The sequence below is a fragment of the Balearica regulorum genome, chromosome 9 (assembly GCF_011004875.1).
Source record: "Balearica regulorum gibbericeps isolate bBalReg1 chromosome 9, bBalReg1.pri, whole genome shotgun sequence".
Taxonomy (NCBI): domain Eukaryota; kingdom Metazoa; phylum Chordata; class Aves; order Gruiformes; family Gruidae; genus Balearica; species Balearica regulorum.
In genome coordinates, this window is record NC_046192.1 from 14,086,338 (window position 1) to 14,100,000 (window position 13,663).

Here is a 13,663-nt window from a genome sequence, read left to right on the forward strand (position 1 = left end):
GGAGGTGCACGCTGCATCCGAAACCAAAGGACGTGGATGAAATGCGTTGCTGTGAGCAACCTACGCACTTAGCTTCAGACCCCGAGTAATACACAGATGATGCACAGGGAGTGTCTGAGGCAGGAGCTTGTGAATTCATCAGGAAGGAAAATTATTTATGTCTAGGCAATAAAAATGCCCACAACAAAACTGCCAGGTGACCCAGCAATGCAGGCAGTCATTCGGGCAGCAACTAATAATTTAGGTACAATAATCATTTAGACAATTACTGTTACCTGAAATAAGCCAACCAAAACAGAATTTTTAGGGTTTTTTGAAAGAAAACCAATTTTACCCAACATCACATTCAGGAATTGAGTGACTTTGTGGGTTCCAAACTGCATGGCAAAACACAACTTTATAAAACATGACTTGCATTTCCCTTAAGTAGGAGCAAATCAGGACACAAGGTAAAATGGCTTTTCTCACTGTCCCCTCGGCAGAATATAAGTTTAAGCAGTGCGAGGAGGAGGTGGTGATCAGTGGTCTATGAATTTTGCTCTCTGTGTTTAAAATTACACTTTGACTGTAGTCACTTTGTCAGGGCTCGCTGTAAGTTGCCAGAGGCCCAAGTTTGTCTCTGTTAATAAAAGCTTACTTTTTTATCCGTCTTTGCACTGTGGCAGCAGCAAAGGATCTATGCCTGGAGCTTCATTTGCTAGATGGAAAAACCTCACGACTTTTACTAAGTAGAAAGTTTACAAGTTGGGCAGAAAGAAAACAGACTGCAAACGAGGGAGTATGAAATGTAGATGAATTTAGGCCAGAGTCATGAGATGCAAAAGCAAAAACATTGTCGGCTCCAAACTGTTTTTCTATCGGAAGACCAATTGTACCAAATTAATTAATCAGAAAATAATGCTCAAATCTGAAGAAACCTTCTACCCTCCCCACAGGGACAGAGTCCTCAGTGATGGGATAAGGGACCCTTTCTCCAGCAAGACAAGGGGTGCTGCCCCTGCTTTGCCCTTCCCCTTCCAGATCGCCCCTCTCACACCTCCTGGACTCAGCTACGGGTCGTTTTTTTCCACTCTAAGGGCTATATCGCTCTCTCTTTACCTAAAATTCTGTTTTTCAGGGGCATCATAAAACAAGTTAGAGAAGTGCTGTTAAATAAGAAGTGCTAGCACCAGCCTTTTGCACCCTCCGTGTCCCACTCGTGCTTGCTGCCGTACATGCTGCCCACCTCGCGGGATCCGTGTCTCTCCTCCCCCGTGGCTGCTGCGACTCTCTTGGCCGTCCTGTCTCTGTACCCCTCTCCTGCGGCAGCATGATCCCTTCGGTGACATGAGCTTCAGCATGACATTGGCAGGGATCTGGGGCTGTGAAAGACTTTGCGTCAAAGCTTCAGAGACTGGGCTCCTTGTCAAAATTTCTCTGCTGTGAGCATGCGGAGGAATGAAATACAGCACAGCTAACCTGAAGGAAGCAATGATGCACAGCTGGTTTATTGCCTGGTCCAGGTAAGACATTTTTAGGGAATATATTGTGTCTTTTAATGAGCCCACAGCAGAAGGCCCTGGATTTATCTCAGCTGCCAGAATCCTCTCACTCTTTCAGGTTCTTATTATCTTTATTTCCTTCTCTCTTTGTTTCTAGGCTGTGTCTGTTTAAAGCGTCTCAGCCCCTTTATTCAGCTCCTAAGCAGTCTTTATAGGTGTGTCTGTTCTCCCCAAGAATTCCTTAATTTGCTGTCTCCGCTTCCGCTTACGGCTATGGGAAAGTCATGCTGTATTCTCGCCTTCCTTTGTATCCAAAGCGAGGAGAGGGGGACATTTCCCGGTGGAATATGACAGGTTGGTGCAAGGATGGGCCCCCTCTGTGCTGGTAAGTGATTTCAAGAATGCCTTGTGTTTAAACACAGGGGTGAGCACAGCTTAAAGGAAAGCCTGTACCACACAATGCGCAACTCTTCCACGGGCTCGTTTCTGTGGTTGTATTTTAAGCCCATGCTACAGATGAGTTTTATGATATTTGCTTGTTTGTGTTTTCTCCTCTGTATTCACATATATTATCTCCACAGCCACTAATTCTTGATATAAATGATGCTAAGCAGTAAAGTATGGTCCATTAACTTGATTTTTAAAAGTATCTAAAATTTACGCAGTGATTTAAATAATAATATAAATTATATTAAGTATGTGCAGCAGCAGAGGGTACGGCCTCCTAAACAGAATGAATTTCTCCTTGGAGAGCACTGATTAGTTCATTTTTCCTAATGAATCTTTCGTTATAGTCAGAAGTTCCTTTTTTTCCCCCTCACTGTCTCACTTATGAAGCATGCATATGTATATATGTATGTTCCATTTATATATTTGATAGCTAGATTAAGTAATATCCTACTTCACCTCCAGAAAGGGCACAGCACTTCTCAAGGAGGCAGCTGCATTTCTTAGATGGGGGAAACTGAGGCCAAGGCAGCCATCCCACGGGTCCTCGACCTGCTCAATCTATGGGCCAGCCACCTCCAAGCATGTAAATCCATTGCTAAACTACAGTCTGTAGAAAAGAGAAAGAATAGTGCTGCTTCTCACAGCAAAATTTAATGTTGAGGCCAATTAGAAGGTGTTACTCATGAAGACCGATGCAGCTATTATTGCTCCTGCTCTGTCAAAAAAGCGGAGCAGATGGCTTTGCACTGCCTTCTCCAGCGTCTAGCAATGCCCCTCTGCTTCGGCTCTCCCCTCGCCCTCCGTATTCACACCGTCCTTCCCCAGGGCAGGGTGAAGGAGAGAGAAGTCCCCCCCCATTCCCTCACACGTGCTTTACGTGCTCCTAGAAGACAGGCTGCCATCTGGCCTAACGAGCTTTGAGACAAACTGCCTTTAAGGTAACTTCCTTTACCTGCAGTGACGCTCCTTTGGTGGTTGTTTACCAGCACCTTGGTCATTTAGGTTGTGGTTTAAGATGCATCACGGCTGTTGGTTTTTTCCCCTAGAAATATCAATGTAGGTAGTGCTTTCCAATAAGTGGACATTAATTCATGCTAAATTACAGTGGGATTCCCAAGAAATTACATATTACATCCACATGAATACTGAAAGAAATCATTATGATTAATGGTATAATTTATATGTGCATGTTGATGAAAGAATCATAATCTAGAGTAAATTAGTAGAGATTTATGTACTAATAATTTTGTTGTGCTCTAAGGTCCAGACGAAAACCAACTAAGTGATGTTGTATTGACAGCCAGTTCATATTACCATATCTTAAAGGGATAGTATAACAGTATCACATAATTTCCGACGGGTATTAACTCCATTTCAATTTTATTTTTTTTCTCCAGAATCTTTATTTATAGCATTGCTAGGAATACGGTTTCATCCTTTTCATCTTCATATGTGTGCCAAAGAGTTAATGTACACGAAATGAATGAAAATATTTAAATATAAAATAACTGACTTTTAAGAGAGGAAAGTAAATGAACTGACCTGCTCCGTCCATGTGCTTCTGAGCGCGTGAAGGCCATGAGGCTGCATGCAGGGAAGAGGAATTTCACGCCTTTCAAGACAGCTGGTGCAGCTCTCGCCAAAGCCCACGGTGCCCCAGGTCACCGCCCGGGACAGCCGTGACAGCACCCTACGCACACCCTGGCCGCCCACAGCGCTGCAGACTGCCGCACCGCACCCAAGTCCTTCGCTGGCTGTCGGAAACCCACAGCGCAATCCCTGTTATCCTAAATGCGGTCCTGATTGCTTATGGCAGGTAACACAGCCGTGGCGTTTGGGGAGCACAGAGGCCATGAACTGAACTCTTGTTTGATTTTCCATATAGGAAGACACCAACAGAAGCACCTTTCTCATTGGCAATATTTTTTGAAGTGCTTGTTGCTTAAGCTGAAACACAATTGAGGTTGAGGGTAGTGCGGGCCTTTTCAAAACTCAGTCTGTGTTGCAGAGACCGTGTACCAGTGTTACACGGTCACCTTGTGGGGTTTGAAACGCCGGCTGATGGTAAACATGTGAAGTAAAGTGCATTACTTAATATTCCAAAGAGATGGTTGTGAATCGTTTTACATTAATCACTAAAGCAAATGTTTATAAAATGCATCCCTGTGTATAATCACTAACTGATCTTACCTCTGAAATTCTGATGGGAAATAGAAAGTGGAAGGTAGGTTAAATCGTCTCTTCCAATTTATTTTTAAAACCAGGAATAAATCGGTGACCTAGCAAAATTTGCAATATTTTTTTCACAGGGTGCTCTTAGTACATCATCCTTTTCAAATATTTTTTAAAGAAATGGTATAATCTAGTCAAAATGGTCTTATGTTTTTGTAATAAGCTACTTTATCAATCTATAGCAACTCAGACAGGACTCCTCCCCACAAGGAGTTTAGAGCCTAACTGTTTGCAATTTCCATGAAGAAAACATCCCTTGAGCTATGTGTCTGAGACTGTAGTGATGTGAACCAACAGCAGCACTACTACCGTACGTTAGTAATTTAAACAAGATCCAGAATGTTTTCCCCTGTATCTTCCCTTTTAAGTTAGATATTTTAACTTTTTGTTGCTGGGGGCGTACTTTCTTTGTAGCACAAAACTGAATATTAGAGGCAGTGTTTTAAATGTTATACAAGCTTGGATATATTTGCTCATAACACAGCCTGTTGGAGGATTAACTCTCTTCTACAGGGAACCTAACGTCAATTTGCAAAGGAGAAATTACTAATAACAACATTTCTAATGACAACCAGCCTGTGTCTATGCATTTTACCTAGCTACTACTCATGGAACCTGTAGCCACCACTATACATTTTGCAGAATACCTCATTTTCAAAATCCTTGCTTAAACCTTAATTCAAGGGAAAGACCTCTTGATCTTACAAAAGGCATTACTGCCGGAGATTAAACTGCTTGATGCTATGTATTGTTCTAGCTGTAGTCAAGAGGGAATATTAATTGAGATGTTCCATGGATTACAGTGTGTATTCCATAGTGGTTCACATGTTTCCTGGTGGTCTTTCCAACAGGAATAGCACAAATGAGGGGAATAAGACGGATCATTTTGAACCTTAGTTGTTAAGCCATTGTTCTGTTGTGCACAAAAGGTAATGCTTGGTTGATTTGCTTTATTTCTGAGCTGTTCTGATTTTTTTCCCTGTGCACCTAATCTCTGCCACTTCCTCTGTGAGTCATCAGCAGCTGGACCCAGTGAAACCACAGGAACTAGCTCCTGGTAAAGAGCTCTAATGGCGCTATTACTCAAGTTCAATTCTCTTTAAGCCTAGTAAAGAAGCATCATGAGTCATATGGTACAGACAAGAGTTCTTTTGCATTTGCTTCTTTAGGAAAATCAAAACCCATGCTTTGCTTTTTTCAGAGTGATTACAATGGGTGTCTCCCCACCCCTACCTATCTCACTCTGACTGTCCTTTGCAGCAAGGATGACATGTTATTTTCCTTTCAATTCCTCATTACATTTTCTTGTACTTACCACCTGTACTGCCTATAATTTAAAGCAAGTTCTTAAAAATAAAAAAAAACAAACACAAACCCCAAAACAAAAATTCATAACCATTTAGCTCTCCTTTCTTCTCATTTTCATTGCACAGAAGTGCAATGCGATTCACACCTCTGATTCAGCTGATTTGATTAGTTGTTGCTGCCATACACCTGCTGCTGTCACGGCAGTAGTCTGTATTTGTGGCATACATTCCTGCTGTCTGACAGAACAGGTGGATATTGTATAGTAGATTGAAAAGAATGGTTTGAATGGTAATTGTTCTGCATCCCTGCTTACACAAACCCAGCAAAAGTTGGGTCTATAAAATGAGTCTCATGATTCGCCTTCAGTAACTAGGATGGGCAGATACCTTATTTTAAGCTAAAGCCAAATTGTTAACTGCAGAAGAGAATAAGCTTCTCAGATGAACTTTGCAGTAAGATGGTTGGAAATCTTTCATAACCTCTGTTAATTTCTGATTCTCAGGCATTTCTATACAAGACAATTTGAAGACTTCGTGGAACTCTGGGGGATCTCTTTGACTCTTGGTAGGAGTTCCTTTCCTCTCCTTCAATTAAAACAAGTCATTCTTAACATTTAAAAATGGTCCTTATTAAAAGAATGTCTCATAGTTATTATCCTCTCAGACTAGCGTTTTGTCTTCTGATGAAGTCTTGCATGCTGGTTGTAGGAGCTTTACTGAATTGTAATGCAGCGCTGCTCAGGGACTGATAGTCTGTGACAGTCTGTAACACTGGGCAGCAGAAAAAGAAACGGAGTTTATTGTTCGGCTTATTGAACAGAGTGAACTATATGGCAGTTGACAAAGATCCTCTTGCAAAATGGAGGGGTACCTCTGACCATAGAGGTCTTTGAATTATCTTTAAAAACATGAAACAAGGAGACCCTGAAATCCCACATGCTTCCCGAGTCAAAAATATTGCAGTGAAAAACTGAGGGACAGCACGAGTAGCATTTAACTAGTAGGAAGAACTGAAGAAACCAAATACAGAAAATATGAAAGCTCCTAAAGAGAGACAAAATGAAACTGTGTCTCTAAGTCAGGTCCTTTATTTATTAGCACAGTTGTATTTAAATGGATTAAGAGCTCCAATACAGGCATTCCCAAGTTGCAATCCACATACCACAAATGCTACGAAAGCGTTTGCACGGCGATATGTGAACCCGTGCAGAGCTGCAGGCTGAGGCTGCTGTCACCACTGCTGCTGATGGCAGTACTTGGCAAGAAAAAGTTTGGAAATCATAGGCCTAAGAGATGAACAGTTTTCCCTTTCACACAAGATATTAATTTTTATGCAAGTAGTGCATCTCAGCTAAAGCACACACTTTATTCCTCCAGTTTGAACAAATCCGAATGTTTTGATGTTGTCATACGATAAATGCAATCTAAATACCAACTTACCAGCAGTGCCAAGATTTAGAATTGATTACTTCTGCCTAAACAAAGATAGTGCTATTTCTCTTGATGTATTTCTCCAGCCAGCTATTAAATTAGTGGCAGATTGTAAATCACAGTTCTATAGGAGAAAAAGCCCAACAAATAGTTGAAGCCAATATCGTGAACATTTTTAATGTGCTCTTTTTCAAATATGCACATCTGAGCTGCTGTGTTATGGAAGAATTTGTTTTTCTAAAAGCAGGGAAAAAAATCATAAGCAGATAAAATTTTAGGCAGACTGAGATTTTACATTTTGGAAGTATCCACAAAGTTTTATGGCATCTATTTCAAATTAATATTTCATTAAAGTACTTTCATGTGCAATCTTTAGAATGATTAATTTGGTACTTTTGTTCAGGTTTTACCTTTTATCTATACAGCTCACATTAGTGTTTTCAAATTGTGCTACTGATGATTTTCCAACTTTAAGGTACATAAGAAGATTGAATGGACCCAAACAGCTTTCAATTTTCACCCAGTCCTAACAGATGTATTTGTTTTATAGTAGAAGCTGGTTTCATATTCTTAAAAATGTTGTAAACAATTTGCAGCTGCTTGATTTTTTGATGCCATGATAAATATTCATGACAATTTTCCAAGATCTACAAATATAAGGTGACCTTAGATAAAAAAATCAGACTTGGGTGGTGTAGAGTGTTAAGTCATTGCTTTTTCACCTTTCTAAGAATTACAGAGACAGCTGCAAAGTCTGTGCTCAACATCACATGCAGGGCTTCTGGCAAATGTTTTTCCATGTATTTTAAACAGAACCAATGAAAAGACGCTGCACTAAAGCTGTGCTAGCAGAGAGTCTGATAACACAGTTTGGCACAAATATAGTGGCCCTGCAAGAAGTCACTGGGTGTATAATCAATAGCTCTGAACACGACTTTTAATCACCTTAGTACACATTTGTCAGCATGCACCAGCACAGTTTTCTGGCTGTAAGAATGGAAAGGAAAGGGAATGACAGCTGGAAAAAGATGGAAGAATAAAAAACAAAAATAAAAAAAGCGCAAAGCCGGCAAAGCTAACTATTCTGTTTGCACACCTATTAATTGTTCAGCAAATAAACCTGACAGTAAAGCATACAAAAGATATATTATGTTATGTGATATTTTATTACATGATAGGACACTCTTTTATCATAATTGTATGCAACAAACAGGTACATTTTGCTCACCCTTCAGCAAAGTTCTGTCTTTTCTTTTTCCCTCTGAGATTTTCTCCTTCAGTATTTCCACACACTATCTATAACAGGTATGTTTGCGTTTCAGGTGAATTTTTTGTTTTTAAGACTAATAATAGAGTGTAAGTGGAGCCAGTAATTGCACCAGTACCACAAGCCAGTCAGATAAACTGGGGATGGGAACGTAGGGGGTCCTGACTAATATGAGAAGATGTAAGAAAAGACTTGAGAAGGTGAAGTAATTCCACTCAGGAAGATGCAGGACTATGAGGGGGTTGATCTTCAGTGGCATAAATTGCTTAAAGTGATGCTGAATTACACCAGCTTGCCTTAAACATTTGGGTCATCTGATATGTAATTTAAGCATAGCCTATGTGACCCAGATTTCTAATGATATAGCTCAGCAAATAATGACTGAAATGACACATTAGTGACAAAACCCAGGATTCATCCCAAAATTCATAGAACACATTTTCTACTAAAGCACTACATCCACAACACACCTTTTTCCTGGGGTATTCACAAGGTTTAAATAAGTTACAGGGAATATTTTCATAAGTACACATATAATTTAGAAATGTATACCCCATTTTTTAAATTGAAGGAAAATGTTTAAAGTGATTTCAAAGGGATTGAGGTGATGAAATGCTATAAAAAAAAAATCCTGCTAGGCTCCTCTTGCATTCAGTATCTGACCATAAATGCTTAGATGTCCCTTTGAAGGTCAGTGAGATCTAATATACTAAGCATCCAAGCTGCTTTCAGAACTGTGAATTAGACCCCCAAATAACATAAGTGTGTTTGAAAATGAGATCTAGCAAAATCCTGTAGACATGTTGGTTTTAGTAAGGATATCTGAAAGACTTACCTGTAAGTTTTAACAGCTTTAGGAGTCCTTGAGAAAACCCCATATTCTTCATGTATCAACAACAGAATGTAAACTGAGTACAGTCCTGTAAACAGAAAGAGCAATATAAGTTAATCTGTGTTTTAATGTATATTTCCAAATTACCATGCAGCCTGAAATAAAAGGTAAGAAAAATCCAAATAAGTTGTCCATGGGCAATAATTTGGCCATGGGCAGGGACAGCCTCCACTAGACCGGGTTGCCCAAAGCCCCATCCGACCTGGCCTTGAACACTGCCAGGGATGGGGCCTCCACAACCTCTCTGGGCAACCTGTTCCAGTGCCTCACCACCCTCACAGTGAAGAATTTCTTCCTAATATCTAATCTAAATCTCCTCTCCTTCAGCTTAAGGCCATTCCCCCTTGTCCTATCACTACTATTCATAGGATACAATACTCCGAGATAAAAAGTCTAAATTTCCTTTTTCTCTCCCTGCCTTTAATACAGTTTGCCTTATGCCTTATGCCTGTTAAGTCTGGAGAACTACTGCAGTAAATTAAGGAAACAAATCTGACAACTAGGTATGCATTTTCCAAGTCAATTTTTTAACTGTGGATGTGGGAATTCTTCATGACAGTGAACACTATCTAGACGACAAAATGATCTAAACAAAGTATTTGTTATTGGTATGAAAGTAAGGGAATACCTCTGCCTGATTTTTTGTGAAAATATTAGTCAGGTCAGCCTTCTGTAGTGCTGAGGATGCTCTAAGATGGATGGATATATTATTTGTTAATGCTTTCTTTACCAAATGTAGGCAACATGAAACACGGGTAGGTTTGCAGTTAATATGCAACCATGCCTGGGTACCTTTATGTCTTTTTCCCTTAAAGTGCCTAAACCATACTTTTATGAAAGCTACATTTGGAAATGGACAAACTGCACACAGAGCAATTGTATTTTAAAATTAAAAAAAACCAAAACCCAACCCATTTTCAAGCCTGATTCTCAGCAAGTAACATCCTTTTTACATTTCACAGATGTGACATGTTATCAGGAAATGGTGCTACTCTTGGTTACGTTGGCATGTCATGTTACAGTACATTAGAAAACACGATGTGCTGACATAACCATGCATGACCGTTATCCAAATGACACGTTAAATCCTGGCAGTTCAGAAAGAGGCACATTTGGTTCTCGTACACATATTCTGCATATATTGTAATCTACACATGCAAAGTGTACAAGATTGGAAAAAACACAAAGGAAATAGTGCAGTCATGAAGTCAAATCATGCTTTATTCAGCATTCATCCAAATTCACATCTCAGTCTCCCCTTATATTGCACATGCAGAGTATTCAGCACAGTCCCTGATTGATCATTTATGCAAAACAAACCTCAAACAAATACAAATAATTATCTTTGAACACTAGAAGAAAACAGAATCACTTTTTATTACCTCCATAGCTGTTACAGTTGATCTTTGTATTTTATTCTTTCTCGACTTTTGATGTGCGTTAACATCTGGGACTCATCATGCTGTCCGGCACTTCAGCAAAGATGATGTCACTGGTGCCAAATACTTTGACAAACATGGCTACTGCACAAATCTAAAGAACTGAAACGTCAGACAAATTGTGTTTACAATTAAAGACAAAATGAATCGTTTGTACCATGAGTTTAAGTACGTTAAACACAGACTTTATTTCCAAGGGGAAGACAATGACTAAAAACTGTAAGAGCAAGCAATTCAGGGTTTTTTGGTTGGTTTTTTTTGTTGTTTTTTTTTTTTTTTTTCTTTTCTCTGAGAGTTTGGAGGAAGGGGAAGGTTAAGTTAACCCTTTGAACAAACATTCCTACCAGCATACAATTCACTTGAACAAAGTAACTTGATCACCAGCTAAACTGAATTCAAACTGCTGTAGAGAACATGAACTGACATAACTTAGCTCTGATGACAAGGAAATGAAAAAGAGTGAATTTGCTGCTGACATGCACTGAGGAGCCCAAACTTTCGATTCCAATTTTGGAGGCACCAGGCAGTGTGATTTCACTGCACAGAAGAAGCGCTGGTGCACGGTTGGCCAAGGTGCAAGTGTGTCCCAGTGGTGCCGAAACCCACGACACCGACCTCTTGCAGTGTGCTTGGAGGGCAGCGTGGTGCAGGACAGGAACAGAGGACAACTCTGTGTAATCTGTCCTTTCCCATCCTGCTGAGGGAGCAGAGGCGGCAACCACAGAGAGTGCTTCAAGTACCGTCTCTTCTCCAGCATGCGTTGGAAGAGGAATTTCTTTCTTACCCTTTTCTTCCTGTGCATCCATCTGAAACCTAGCAGGCCTTTTCAAGGATTGTTTTGTTAAAGATATAATTCAAAAGGGAATTATTCAATTCAGTATTGACTCCTCCCACCAAGAATTCATAAAAGCAGCATGACTTTACCCATCTGACAGGGAAGGGACGCAGGAGACTTCAAGGACACAGGTTTATCAAGCAGAATTGCGTTACAAGCTCTGCATTTCTCTGCTGCCAGTGTGTACCTACTGTTACAGGAATTGTGATCAGTAGTTTCTCCAATAAGAGTGTAAACAAAAAAAGGATGATTAAAGGAGGCACAGAAGCACCAGTTCTTGCTATCAGGCCTAAAACCTGGCACTGCAGCAATTCCAAGGGGTGATAATTGCACGGGGAATTTCTGCGACATAGACACTAATGCACATTACAGCCAGCTTAATCATGTAACCACCAAAAAACTGTAAGCAATATGGGATGTACTTACAAAGATATGCCTACTACCTGAAAAGACAGATAAAGGTCTTAACTGAGACTCTTCAATCTCTATTTAGATAGTAAAATATTCAACAGAAAGGTGTATTTCAGCTAACATACAAAAGGAAAAGTGAATTTCTAGATTACATATAAAATGGCAAATAAGCAAACAAATCACAACACAGCAAAAGTGTCAGATAAGGATTTGAGTCCTTTAATCACACGGCTAATAAAGCTTGAATAAAATTAAGTCACCCATCATTTATTATACCAGACAGAGTACAAGTTCAAATATTAAGCTAAAATATGATTAACTTGGCTTTCAGCTGGCTCCAAAAGCATTCATCTGCACTTGATATTGGTGAATACTTTCACACCAGCAACTATTACTTTCAGCCCTCGGGTATAACATCTTGCACCCAGAAGTAGCAGGCACACACTGGTATTTTTTCCCACACACAGGAATATTAGCCTTGATACAACTACAATATCTCTTTATGCTTAGCCGAGCCAATACTTCCCTTTTGCTTTCTACCACATGCTCTAGTGTAAAATCTCTCCGATAAAACTAAAAGGACAGGGAGTTTTATAAAACGGAATAATCCTACTGAACATGCAATCATTTAACTGAAACACGGAGATGGATATTTTCTGAAAGCTTCTTACAGGCTCTAGACAAACACAGTGAGATAACAATGGCAAACTGTTTGGCTTACTAATTGTAACCAAATGTATGTCATTCTATCAAAACATTCTCAGGAGGATGTCAAAGACTCTTTTTTAAGTAAACATCTTGTGTCATCTTTTTACTGAAGTGGAACGAGGGTCTCCAATAAAAATAGTACATATCAAGGGCCCTCAAAGAGGTTTATATGTGTATTACTGATCTTTGAAAATGCAGCTTGAGAGGTACAGTAATAATTTCACCCAGCTGGGCAATAAACATTCCTGCCAAAAGAATTATGTAAAATTACATAAACCATTTTTAAAGAGAATATGTTTCAAGGAGAAAAAGTATAGATTGAGTTACTTCATTGTTTTTTGTTTTGTTTTTTTTTTTTTTTTTTCAGCTGTGCTCTACAGAAAACATTTTAGTTTGTAAAATCTCTCTCCTTGTAAAATACTCCAAAGAGAAGCCAAAATTCAGACCTGACTGAAATGCATCATACCAAAGTGGCATATGGTGCAAACTACAGAAAAGTTTAGCAGTGAGAAATAAACAAACCTCAACCAAAGAAAAAGGCTTTTCACATCTGAAGCAATTGATAAAATAGCAACTAAAAGAACTAAAAAAACAATTAAAGGCACACACTTTTTCATCAAGGCATACTTTAACCTTTAAATACAATACATATCCAAGGGGAACTACCAAATAGTTAAAACATTCGATCATTCAGATTGCAGTGCTGGACTTCTCTGTTGAAAAAGGAAAAACAGTTAAAACCGCATATTTTTAAAAAGAACCCATACATTCTAGCAATGGATCTAATCTTGGAACTCACATTAGCAAAACATTCAAGCATGTCTCTATCCAAACTTCACAGGAGAACGCTGTGCTTAAACAAGTTAAAATTAAGAAAATTGACCATAAACACAAGTATTTTGCCAGTTTTGTCCTCAATAATAAATAAACCAGTTAATTTCATTCAAATAAATAGCAAATTTTGCATTAATTTCAGCCACACAGAGTAAATACATCAACAGAAAAGCATATGCTGCCATAGGGCCTTAGGAAGTACTAAGCGTAGAGCTACAGAGAATTTCAGCCTTGTACAAAGCTGCAATAATTCTTGGCTGGGATTTCTGAGAATTCCCACTATAAATACATTTAAGAAGAGACTTCTCCATTACAACTTCATTTTCAGAATCAGAAAGGAGCTCCCTCAAACAGATTTTTAACGGAGATTCTTCTA

At 39.3% G+C, this 13,663-nt stretch overlaps 1 long non-coding RNA gene across 2 annotated transcripts in view; it reads right to left on the reverse strand.

The window, feature by feature from the left end:
* The window catches only part of LOC142602925 (uncharacterized), a 72,874-nt gene that overhangs the window by 35,877 nt on the left and 23,334 nt on the right, over positions 1–13,663 (reverse strand). For both annotated transcript variants that reach the window (XR_012836779.1, XR_012836780.1), the window contains exons 4-5: positions 10,443–10,601; positions 9,004–9,088 (exon numbers count right to left, since the gene is read on the reverse strand). This is a non-coding gene — a long non-coding RNA (uncharacterized LOC142602925). The remainder of the gene's footprint in view (positions 1–9,003; positions 9,089–10,442; positions 10,602–13,663) is intronic.